Below are 13,603 nucleotides of genomic sequence, written 5' to 3' on the forward strand. Positions count from 1 at the left end.
AACCCTTGCTGGAATACCCATCCCATTTCCGCTTGTTGTCACTAGGAGTAGCGGGAGTAGCAGAAGTGGTAGCGGTAGTAATAGCGCTGATACAACTAGGCAGCCTGTTCTGTTCCACTGCCTGATCCGTGAGGCGATGAGCAAGACACTGAATGTCTTGGATTTTGTCGAGGTTAGCCGATGTAGCTTGGCTCTGAATCTCTGAGGTTAGACCCTTGAGGTACAATTCGATACGCTTGTTTGGAGGGTCCACCATGGTTGGACACAAGATGGCCAGTTCGTTCTATCGTTTCGTATGAGCTTCGATTTCTGACCCCGTCATTTTCAAATGGTAAGGCTCCACTTCCAACTTGTGGATGTCATCACGCGTGTAGTATTCCCTTTTAATGTGTTCTTTGAATTCGTTCCAGGGGGTGGCGTTAGCAGCTGCCAACCCTAGTATCTGTACTTGCGCGTTCCACCTGGTTAGCGCGATTCCTACCAAAGTACCAGTGGCGTACTTGACCCCTGCGGACCTCAGGGCGTTCACACATGAAGTTCTTGAATGTGCCACTGAATGTGCTTGAGTGACAGTCCATGATGTTCTGGAATGTGTGCGTTCTGACCCGTTGCGCGAGAAAGATAGATCAAGGTTAAGCGCGAAAGTTGGGTCACGAGAGTAGGATCTAACATCCTAGAATAGGTCTGGGATAGCAGGTTATACCTCCTGCTTGTGCGGCTGCAAGTGCCGCAGCAACTTGTTCGTTAATGAGAGCCGTCAACTGGGCTTGAGTCATGTCAACACGTCCAGACATGATCGAACAGTAAAGGTAGCATAAGTAAGAATGGTTCACGAATAGTGCGATGACAGAAGAGTGTAAGCACGTATGTGTTCTCAAGCAATAACAAGTTGTGAGCAAAGTAATGTAAGCATACTACGAGCAAAGTTCTATGCAGTTCTAGCAAGCAGGTAATAAACATAAACCTTATTACCTAGGATGTCGAGTCTTGCACGTGGAGCGAAGCGTCGTTGTGGATCGTTGAGAGCACTGTTCTGGTTATAGTCTGGTTTTAATAAAAACGTTTTTCCATATTAAAACCAAGTTCTCTATAACCAATGGCTCTGATACCAATCTGTCACACCCCCAAAAATCCACACGCGGAGTATCACCGCTTGGGAGCGTGACTGACCAGGATCAAGCCACCAATCATATAGAACAATGTATAAAGTAGAAGTAATTGCAATATAATTCAAAACAAATCCATATGAAAGGTGTTTCCAAAACATAAGTCAGTTATCAATGTTTAGCGGAAGCGTATATATATAAAAATATCCAATGTAAATGTGTATCAAGTATCATATGGGTTTCATATGACGTTCACGATCCAAGTCCACAACGTCCGCGCCTCCAGTGCAAGCTCCCAGTACCTAACGATCTGCAAGGCATGTAAAAGAAAGGATCAACAAAATAGTTGAGCGAGTTCACAGTAAATAAGTACGTAACAGTAAGTACAGGTTGGCTCTACTGGGCCGATAGTAAGTTATATAGGTGGGGGCTTCCCATGTTATGTGACCACTAGACTATTCGTATTATCCCTGTTCTTCGTCCGAGAACAGTAGCGCGTATGAGGTGTGCGTAGCACGTATCCTTTGCATCGAGGATAGTAATTAGTATATGACCACGTAGGTGTTATCCCAACCTACGGAAGAAGTAAGTAATGCGTACACGTAGGTTTTACGTGCGTGCCTGACATCCGAGGCAGTAATGGCATATGACCACGTAGGTGTTATCCAACCTACGGAACCACGTAGGTGTTATCCCAACCTACGGAATTAGTATATGACCACGTAGGTGTTATCCCAACCTACGGAACCGTCCTGACATCCGAGGACTATGATAGGTGATAGTCTAGGAAAAGCGTTTGTACGTTTATGTCAATTGAAACCTTTAACCCATTCCCACGACCCGGGAATCCCATGCCTTAGTAGGAGTGTGAACTCACCTTGGTTTGCTCGGTATGCTAGGTTATGCACTCACAAGTGATTAATCACGTCCTAGTGTATGCACGTATAACAAATCAGTTCATGTTCAAAATGATACGCATGCAATTAATTGTTCACATTGCAGTCAGTTTGCATATCAGCACGGCACGTAGTATTGCACGTTCATCACTAAGCATGGCATGTCAATTAAATCAACGTATGTTCCACTGTTCAAACATTATTCAAAACCCTAGTATCCTTCGACTCATACTATCATCTTTCGAAAACAAGTGTCACAATGATCCTTCGGGCCGAATGTCATGTTTCGGACCATGACATCTTTCGGTCCTAACTATCCTTCGGTCCAACTATCTGTCGGTCAACCAGTATCCTTCGGTCAACTATCTGTCGGTCAACCAGTATCCTTCGGTCAACTATGGTTCGATCAGATTATGGTTCGGTCAAACTACCATGGTTCGGGCCATTGCTATCTTTCGGTCATGGCAGTTACGTTTTATCCATTAACACAATTTCACTAATCAGTTATTGTCAACAGGATCAAACAAGCATAATCACAAGGTTTCACTCAAGAACCCTAATTTGATTAACAAGCATAACACTTTATCCTATACGATTCCGTTTTCAAGAACAGTGAACAATAACAATCCGTAGTGTATACATCACAACCAATCCACAAGCCTTATCATTAACCCTAATCACAACAGATCCAATTTGCATACAAAACCGATGAACATCCAAATCCTACCAATATGCACAACCGATTAACATACAACCCTAGTATCTTTCAAAACATCCATACTAACCGATCATAAAAACACATATTGCAAAACGATCAGGCAATTATAACATTCATATCCCATTAACATACATAATCGATTAGCATACAAGTCCGATCAATAACATATTGTAAGGCGATCGATAAATCATGAAAGCATATACATTAAACACTAACCGATATTGAAAACAGGGAATTGATCAGCAAGAAGTCTCCGTAAGTTTGTGGTTGCCGTCACAAGTAAAGATGCTCTAGGGTTTTTAGAAAAATAACCACTGATTTCATGCATTCCCATATATACGTATCACAGTAATGGGCCAAGCCCATTGGAAAGACTGGGCCGAAACATATCGAAGGATATGTTTCGTGCTCGAAGGATATGTTTCGTGCTCGAAGGATATGTTTCGTGCTCGAAGGTTATCCTTCGTGGTCCTTCGAATCCTTCGAACTACATGTCATCCTTCGAGGGCTAGGTTAAAGTTAATATTATAATAATAACAATTCTAATATTATTTTCTATCACCACAAATAGTAACATATAGGCAAACAACTCGTATAATTCAAGTCCACAATCCAACAACTAAACAGTCAAAGTCAAAGTCAACGCGCAATAAATGCGAAAGTGAAAGTCAAACACTCGAGTTGTCACATGCTTGCTTTCAGAGACATACTTGGTAGAGACGCACCGACTGTGAGTTCATGTCCCCCTTTTCTCTTAACTGTTTTCAGTTTTCTAAACTGCGGGGGTGAAATACATGTTACTTTGATGATAATTACTTTATACATGGTATGGTTAGCGTAAGGAGGGTTACTATTTAGATCATGTGAATGGGTAGGCGGAAACTTGAGGTCATTAATCCTCAGGGTAGGACCGAGGGGCAGGAGCGATAGATCTATTTGGGTGTAGCGAGCCCAGTCCCAGGCCCAGCATAACGGACCTCGGGATGACTTTGTACCCGACGCATAAATTTGCTAGGTTTGAGCCTTCCTACTTGCATTTCACACATATCAATGGCCTTGCAAACCATTGGTGATCTCTTTTTCCTTATTTGCTACATACCAGGATTTTGATAAATACAAAGGTTTATTTACTCACTCACACATGAACTCGCTCAACATTATTGTTGATTTTTCAACTTACATGTATTTCAGGGAATTAAAGGATCTGGCACGGTATGGCACGTTTTCCCGCTGCACTAGTACGAGGTCATCCGGGGTTTAGGGAATGTGACTCTTTCCTGGACAAGTCACAGTCCTTAAACTGTGTTTATGTCATGTTTGTGTGGTTGAACAATGTTATGGTTGTTAGGGTGTTTTCCCGTTAAGACAATGGTACTGTATTTGGTTTTCAAAACTTAATGGATGATCTTGCATGTTTTTAGTTCATATAGCTTTGTTAAAGCTATGGTATTAAGAAGTCACACCAAATTAACCACGCTTCCGCAAAGCCAGGGTGTGACAGCTTGGTATCAGAGCTCTGATCATAGCGAACTAGGATTCCTTCTCGAGTCTAGACTATGATCACTAGGGCTCTCACGAAAACATTTTTACTGCATACCACTTAAGTCCAGATCCAAAATGTTTTTACAAACAAATGTTGAGCACATTTTATTTATTATTTTTAGGCTCGGTCTTGGAGGCCGAGGCTCGATCTTAGAGATCGAGGTAGTTGTTTATTTATTATTTTTAGGCTCAGTCTTGGAGGCTGAGGCTCGGTCTTGGAGGCCGAGGCTCGATCTTAGAGATCGAGGTAGATGTTTATTTATTATTTTTAGGCTCAGTCTTGGAGGCTGAGGCTCGGTCTTGGAGGCCGAGGCTCGATCTTAGAGATCGAGGTAGATGGCTAGCCAGGCTAGGAAGAATAGGCTCAGTCTTGAAGGCTGAGGCTCGGTCTTGGAGGCCGAGGCTCGATCTTAGAGATCGAGGTAGATGGCTAGTGAGACTAGGAAGTGTAGGCTCAGTCTTGGAGGCTGAGGCTCAGTCTTGGGGACCGAGGCTCGACTTGAGAGGTCGAGGTAGAGCAGTCTTAGAGACGGGGAGAATTTGGAATGTCAGTCTAGGAGACTGGGAGGCTAGTGGGACTAGGAAAATTATGTGATTTCTTACTTGGTGACTTATGTGATTACCTGATTGTGTGACTGATTATCTGTGCATATTTGTGTTTGTGTTACAGACTCATGGACTCGCCCGGTACAGGCGACTCAGACACCACTGGACCTATACCTGTAGTATCAGATGACCTAGCCTCTTCAGAGCACGAGGTGCACACGTCGGACGTTTCTAGCACTGATGAGGACGACTTTCAGCCCTTCGCACTACCTGATGGTGCTGGTGAGCCTGCAAATGGCCCTCTTGTTGAGTACCTACCGTTAGTGGAGATTCCGACTCCCATACCCTTAGTCGTTTATCCCGCGTACGATTTACTTCTTGACGCCGAGGCTGACGGCGACATTGATCTGTATGACGATGAGCCCATCGAGGATGAGATCCAGGACGCGGCCCTTCTTCCTGCTGGCGATCTTCTGATGATCGCTGATGCTCCCGCCGAGGACTCACCCGCGCACTCTCCGGTCCCAGACTCCTTTGAGTCTGTGGCATCCGCACCCTCCCACACTCTGAGCGCTCAGCACTTTTCGCATGGTTCGGATCCTGACCAGGCATCCTCTGTTGCTCCTATTCCTAGTTTTGCGTTTGACCATGATGATGTGGAGGATTCTGATCCTATCTTTCCCCCGGGATTCGACCCGGATCAGGATATAGAGTTTATACCTATGGATCAGCCCATGGAGGATCCAGCTGACCCAGTCGATCCCATTGACCCCGAGTTTGACTTCGAGATGGCTTTTTATGATCCCGAGCCTGCCATGGCTCCTGAGCAGGCAGTTGCTTTAGACCCTGCGTTTGAGCATGACCCAGTTCATGCTGACGCACCTCTTATTGAACCTGTGTTTGCTGACCCACCGGTTGATGATCACCCCGTGGATGTTCCGTTGTTGGAGGGCGATCATGTCGTTGCTGCTGATCCTGTTGATCCCCCACCTGTTGTTGATATACCTGCTGACCATCCTGTTGATCACTTTGCACCCGTTCACCCTTTTGTTGCTCCCCCACCTGATCCCATTCCACTAGAGCCCGAGCATGCACTGTTCGCGGCACACATGGATCCACCAGATGAGCACGCACAGCACGGGTGGATTCCTGCTGATGAGGATGTTCCACCTATTCCCCCTCCCATCACTGATGCACGACATGTTGATTTCTCTTTTTCAGTTCCTCAGTTTACACCTCCAGCGCGACCTGGAGAGGGTTCTTCGGCCCATCCCTTTGGGCATGTGCCGACGTCTGTTCCCTTCATGCCACAGTTTCCACCTGTTATACCCCCTGTTTCTCCATTTCGTATGGCTTCTTTTGATCCCACCAGTGAGCCGCTTCTCTGGTCATCACCGCCTGTCATGCCACCGACTGACCCCTACCATCCCTTCCATGTTGGGCACACTATTGAGGACGTGTTGATGTCTTTCGTTTTTCAGCATGAGTCACACACGCATCGCATTCAGGAGCTTGAGAGAGCTCAGCTGCCATCATGTCCGTGTCACGGTCAGACACATTCTCCATTGCAGCCTTCTCGACCTGTACCTCCAGATTATGCTGCACGCCTCTTTGCACTAGAGCAGCAAGTTGCTTCTTTCATTCGTACTCAGAGAGCCATGGAGGAGGACTGGCTCCAGTTACGTCGTTTGTTTTACACTCACTTTCCCCCTCCTCCACCGCCATCTGTATAGAGCTCATCAGTACCGTTTGGGTAGACGTTGGTGAGAGGACCGCGATTGCTTTTGACTACACAGCATTTTTGGAGACTACGTGATGATTTTGACTTTTGTTGACATGTATTTGATGTATTTGACACTGACTTGATATAGTTTTTGGACAGGGGTGATGTAGCCCCTAGTTGATTGATGATTGTATGACACAGTGATGTACTGATACACTTACTATGTGGTCTCAATGTATGGCAATCGCAGTATTCTCATCATATTTGATGCTTGGTTGATTATTTATATATTTGTGACATGGGATGTTGTGTGATTGGTATTTGTGATATACTGATAACATGAGATGTTATGTACTATTACTATTATTATATACGTGCGTTTTATTATGGCCTGACCGACGTAAACACATCTTTAGAAGATGCCGCTGAGACGTCAAGAACCGCAAATGCCTACCAATCAGGCAGAACTCCAGCAGATCATTGCTGCTGCCATCGCACAATATGCTGCCTCTCAAGGAGGAATGAGTGGAAGCAACTCTGGCAACACTGGCAACAACAACAACCCACCTCATGGTAATACTAAGTCATTTAGACATACCATGACCTAATTGGATATCTATAGCAAAGATGCTAATGCCGTTCACATGTTATATTGTACGTGCAGGGTGCACCTACAAGCAGTTTCTAGACTGCAAGCCAGTCAACTTTGATGGCACAGGAGGTGCTGTTGCCTTTGTTCGTTGGGCTGAGAAAACTGAATCTGTTCTTCGCATGAGCAAATGTGCACTGGATCAGCAAGTCACCTATATCTCTGGGCTATTTTTGGATGGAGCCCTATCTTGGTGGAATTTGCAAGTACAGACGCTTGGTGAAGCTGCTGCCTACGCGCTAACCTGGACCGAACTGAAGGAACTCATGCGCAAAAAGTACTGTTCCCGCGCTGAAATCCAAAGATTGGAGACAGAGTTTTGGCATTTAAAGATGGAAGGTCCAAAGATTGCAATATACGTTTAGAGGTTCCACGACTTATCGCATGTGGTACCCTACATGGTCACTCCGGAGTTCAAAAGGATTGAATGTTTCATTTGGGGATTAGCTCCTCAAATCATAAGCATGGTGACCTCCTTCAAGCCTGCGACTATTACTGAGGCGATTGATTTGAGCGTGGCTCTCACAGAGGAAGCTATTCGCCTGAACAAGTTTGATGAAGCTGAGCCAAAGAAGAAAGAGACTCATGTGGAGTCATCAGGAGGTAACAAGCGGAAGTTTTCGAACTTCAAGCAAGTCACTAGCGGTGTGGTTAAGAAAGGGGAATCAAGCGCGCCAGCTCAGGTTACAGCTGGTGGTGGGAAGAAAGGAAAAGGATACATGGGCGCTCAGCCCAAGTGTAATACCTGCCAGCGCCACCATTCTGGCCGTTGTGGTTTGAAAGTTTGTGAAGCTTGTGGAAAGACTGGCCATTTGAAGGATTCTTGTTGGGCTATAGCTGGCCAGAGAGGCCAGGGAGGATTTGGAAACAGAAACACCAACCGGGGCGGAAATGGAAATCGCCCACAAGGAAACAATGGAGGTGATGGAAATCGAGTTAACAATGCTAATCAAGCGGGCGCTGTGAATCGTAACCAGAGGGACAATCAAGCGGGAAATGCTGGTAGAAATGGGCAAAGATCCGGATGCTTCAACTGTGGTGATCTTGGGCATTACAAGAGGAACTGCTCGGAGTTAAATCAAGCCCGTGGTAGAGTATTTAACCTTGAAGCAAGGGAAGCACGCCAGGACCCCAATGTTGTCACTGGTACGTTCCCTGTAAACCAACGCTATGCATCTGTTTTATTTGATACTGGCGCCGATTGTAGCTTCGTGTCGTTAGAATTTAAGAATATGCTTGGTTTAGCCGCTAGTAAGTTAGACATTCCGTACTCGATCGAATTGGCTAATGGAAAGTTGGTAGAAGCCAATGAAGTTATCAGAGGTTGTGTGATCGAATTGGGAGAGCGTGAGTTTGCTCTGGATCTACTGCCAGTCCAGTTGGGAAGCTTCGACGTGGTGGTAGGAATGGATTGGTTATCAGGCAACAAGGCAGAAATAGTTTGTCATGAAAAGGTCGTTCGTATCCCAACCGAAGATGGTGAGACCATTGTGGTTCACGGAGAGAAGTTTGATACGCCGTTAAGGATTATCAGCTGCCTCAAAGCGCGAAAATGTTTACAGAAGGGATGTGCTGCCTTTCTGGCACACATTGTAGATAAGAAAGCTGAAGAACCAAAGATCGAAGACATCCCTGTCGTGAGAGAATATCCAGAAGTCTTCCCAGAAGACTTGCCTGGATTGCCGCCTCAGAGACAAGTAGAGTTTCACATCGACTTAGTTCCAGGCGCCGCGCCTGTGGCTAAGGCTCCTTATAGACTTGCTCCGTCTGAGATGCAAGAACTGTCGACACAACTTCAAGAGTTGTTAGACAAGGGATTTATCCGACCAAGCTTCTCGCCTTGGGGAGCTCCAGTTTTGTTTGTCAAGAAGAAGGACGGTAGTTTCCGTATGTGCATTGATTACAGAGAGTTGAACAAGTTGACGATCAAGAATAGATACCCTCTGCCAAGGATTGATGATCTATTCGACCAGCTGCAAGGTTCAAGCTTTTATTCAAAGATCGATCTTCGATCTGGATACCATCAGTTAAGGATACAAGAGGAGAGTATCCCGAAGACAGCCTTCAGAACTTGATATGGACACTACGAGTTTCTAGTTATGCCGTTTGGGTTAACAAACGCACCTGCAGTGTTCATGGATCTGATGAACAGAGTTTGCAAGCCGTATTTGGATAAGTTCGTGATAGTGTTCATCGATGATATCCTGATTTATTCAAAGACGAAGGCCGAGCACGAACAGCATTTAAGAGCCATTTTGGAGCTGCTAAAGAAGGAACAGCTATACGCCAAATTCTCTAAGTGTGAGTTTTGGCTACGAGAAGTCCAATTCCTTGGACACGTGGTGAATGGAGATGGGATTCATGTGGACCCCACCAAGATCGAAGCGATCAAGAATTGGGAAACGCCTAAGACGCCAACCGAGATTCGGCAATTCTTGGGTTTGGCTGGCTATTACCGAAGATTCATTGAGAATTTTTCAAAGGTCGCTCAACCATTGACGCTCCTCACGCAGAAAGATAAGAAGTTTGATTGGGGAATCAAACAGGAAGAAGCATTCCAGATATTGAAGGATAAGCTCTGCAACGCGCCAATCTTAGCACTACTAGAAGGTACGGATGATTTTGTGGTATACTGCGACGCTTCGCGTCAAGGATTGGGTTGTGTGTTGATGCAACGCCAAAAGGTTATTGCTTACGCGTCACGCCAGCTGAAGGTACATGAAAAGAACTATACTACTCACGATTTGGAACTCGGCGCAGTGGTTTTTGCTTTAAAGATCTGGAGACACTACCTTTATGGTACGAAGTGCACAATTTTCACAGATCACAAGAGTCTACAGCATATATTCAACCAGAAGGAGTTGAATATGAGACAAAGACGATGGGTTGAGCTGTTGAATGACTACGACTGCGAGATTAAGTATCACCCAGGGAAGGCGAATGTGGTCGCCGATGCCCTAAGTCGAAAAGAGAGGATCAAGCCCATAAGGGTTAGGGCTTTGGAAATGATAATTCAGACCGATCTTTCCTTGCGCATTCGTGCCGCGCAGAAAGAAGCTCTCAAGGAAGGGAACCTTGAAGAGGAATATCTCCGTGGGATGGAGAAGCTATTGGTACCAAACAGGGAAGGAACGTTATGTTTTGAGAAAAGGATTTGGGTTCCTTTGTTTGGAGGTTTAAGAAAGGTTATATTCGATGAAGCTCACAAGTCACGGTACTCTGTCCACCCTGGAGCGGATAAGATGTACCAAGATCTTAAGGATTATTATTGGTGGCCTAGGATGAAAGGAGACGTGGCTGTTTATGTGAGCAAATGTTTAACTTGCGCTAAGGTTAAAGCGGAATACTAGAAGCCTTCAGGACTTCTGCAACAACCGGAAATTCCCAAGTGGAAGTGGGAACAAATCTCCATGGATTTTGTTACAAAGTTGCCAAGAACGCCAAAAGGCCATGACACTATTTGGGTAATAGTGGATCGATTAACGAAGTCAGCGCACTTCTTACCTATCAGAGAGAAGGATAATACGAGCAAGTTGGCCGAAATTTACATGAGAGAAATTGTTACACGCCATGGAGTACCTCTCTCAATCATCTCTGATAGAGACGGAAGGTTCGTATCAAGGATTTGGCAATCCTTCCAAGAAGCGTTTGGCTCGCAATTGAATATGAGCACCGCGTTTCACCCGCAGACCGACGGTCAAAGCGAGCTGACGATACAGACCTTGGAAGACATGCTGAGAGCATGTGTGATGGATTTGGGCGGTAGCTGGGATAAGCATTTGCCTTTGGTCGAATTTTCATACAACAACAGCTACCAATTGGTGCTGCACCATTCGAAGCTCTATATGGACGCAAGTGTAGATCACCACTTTGTTGGTCTGACGCCGGTGATAGACAGTTGGTTGGTCCTGACGTAGTCCAGGAAACCACAGATAAGATTGCACAGATCCGAGATCGCATCAGTGCGGCTCGTGACCGGCAGAAAGCCTACGCGGATCGAAAAAGGAAGCCTCTGGAGTTTGAGGTTGGCGATATGGTTTTGTTGAAGGTATCACCCTGGAAGGGTGTGGCACGCTTTGGGAAGCGTGGAAAGTTGAATCCGCGGTATATTGGTCCGTTCAGGATTTTGGAATGAATTGGGACCGTAGCATACAAGTTGGATCTACCTGCCGAATTGAATGGTGTTCACGATACGTTTCACGTATCAAATTTGAGGAAAAGTCCAACTCAAGATACCGTTGTCATTCCTACCGACGAAGTTCATGTTGACGACACGCTCTACTTCGTTGAAGAACCTATTGAGGTTACGGATTGGAAAGTGAACAAGACCCGCCGGAGCAGTGTCAAGCTCGTCAAGGTTCGTTGGAATGCCAGACATGGTCCTGAATACACCTGGGAACGTGAGGACCGGATGAAAGAGAAATACCCCCACTTATTTCCCAAAAACCCTGCGACTAGAAGCAGAACTTAAAATTTCGGGAGGAAATTTTTCTAACGGGGGGAGAATGTGACAACCCTCACTAAATCAGGTATCCGTACGGTTTAATTTATAATTAATTGCTGCTTAATTACTGTGCTTACTTGAAATTACTGATGAACTGCTACTTGATTTCTGATACTTGTATATCCCTGCATCATATATTACATATCGTCACTACATTATTTACATGCTGAACCTTAGTGACAAACATGATGCACAAAAAGCACAGTAGCACTATGAACGGATAACCTATTGAACATGCTGACAAAGCCAGCATCAGGCAGATATTGCCTCTAAGGCCTGTATGAGCCAGAAATATTTTATTACACCCATAGTGAGTCTAGGGATACAAGGGTTGTAGAACTGCGTCTCTAGGAATAAGATACAGTGATCGGATGTGCCTAAAACGTACACTAAGCACAAAACACAACACTTTAATTAACAATTCAGCTTTTAGCTAACTAATAAAGTGCCAAAACATGAGTAAAATATTACTAGACACTTTCCAAAGTGTCGGGAATAAGTTGTGTCACTAAAAAATGGTATTAACGACACTCTAAAGCTTTGTTAAGCACTTTAACGGATTACTATCCAACCGAACAACCGGACTATACCCGGAACATGAAAATATTGCCATTAACATTATTGGACTTTTTCTGAGCCAGTTAGGGTCCCTGAATACCCTAACACCCGCTTTAAAACACAACAAACAACTAACCAAGTTAACTACTTAACTAACCTATTAACCTAACTAGATAACCTAAGTAATAGTTGGAAATGGACCAAGACCCCCCCCCCCCCTTGGGCCGATTCGGTCACATTGTGACCTTGACTTGTACAACTTTGAATATTATATTATCCCTTGTCCCATATCTAAACAACATTAAAACCAATGGATCATAATCCCTAATTTGTCTACAAGTAACACTTGATGTACATTAGAACTTTCACACTTCATCACCCAACAAAATTACTCTCTCTTTCCCTCTCTATATTCTCGGCCGAACACCCCCCTCCCCCCACATCCATTGTTCGAGTTTGATCATCCAATTCCAAGCATACACAAGTGTTAAGGATCTCGTATTAGGAAGCTTGGTGCAAACGGAAGGCGAAGGACCTCTTTCTCTAGCTTTTATCCACCTCATTCGCGCATAGATTCTTCCCTAGCCTCGAGCTAGTGGTATGTTACTTACAACACCTTCTTGAACTAATCTAGAGTTGTTAATATGATGTGTAACGATTAAAACTCGGAATCTTGCAATTTGATGCATTAAAGTCTACTAAAAAGCATGTAAAAGATGGATAAAAGATCATGTGATGTGTAAAAGTTGTAGTAATTGAAATTTGTGATTATTTAGACCCGATCTATGTTGTGGTAGCTCGGATCATCATTTAACCCGGGTTGGTCGTGATCACGAATCATGACATAAGGATGTTTTGAATAAAACAAGGGTTAAAAGGTGAAACTCTACCACACACAAATCATGAACTTGTGTAAAAGTGTTTTACTTGTGAAATAATATTTAAAACTAGCAGATCTACGTATCTGCAGGTGGTATTTTCAAAGAACCACATATCACAGAAATCATGTTTTCTAAAAACGGATCTTACACTTACAAGTATGATTTTTAGAGCACACAAGTGTGTAAGCACTTGTGTAACACAAAAGTTTCGACAAAATAACAATTTTTGTAAAAGTGACTAGAAGTTGTAAAGACGGATTTTCTCTAAAAACGAGGTTTTTACAAGATCAAATTACTTTATATAAAGATCCGCTAAAAATGATGAGATTTACACTATAATTTTAGAAAAAACTACAAGCTCATGTGATTTATGCGATTTACATACTTGTTAACTAGTTTGTTGTGATGAAAGTTGTTTTGATCAAATAAAGAAGTTGTTGAATTGTTTTGTAATAGAAAATGATACGCTTGAAAGCGTGG

Source organism: Helianthus annuus, chromosome 17, assembly GCF_002127325.2.
Source record: "Helianthus annuus cultivar XRQ/B chromosome 17, HanXRQr2.0-SUNRISE, whole genome shotgun sequence".
NCBI lineage: Eukaryota > Viridiplantae > Streptophyta > Magnoliopsida > Asterales > Asteraceae > Helianthus > Helianthus annuus.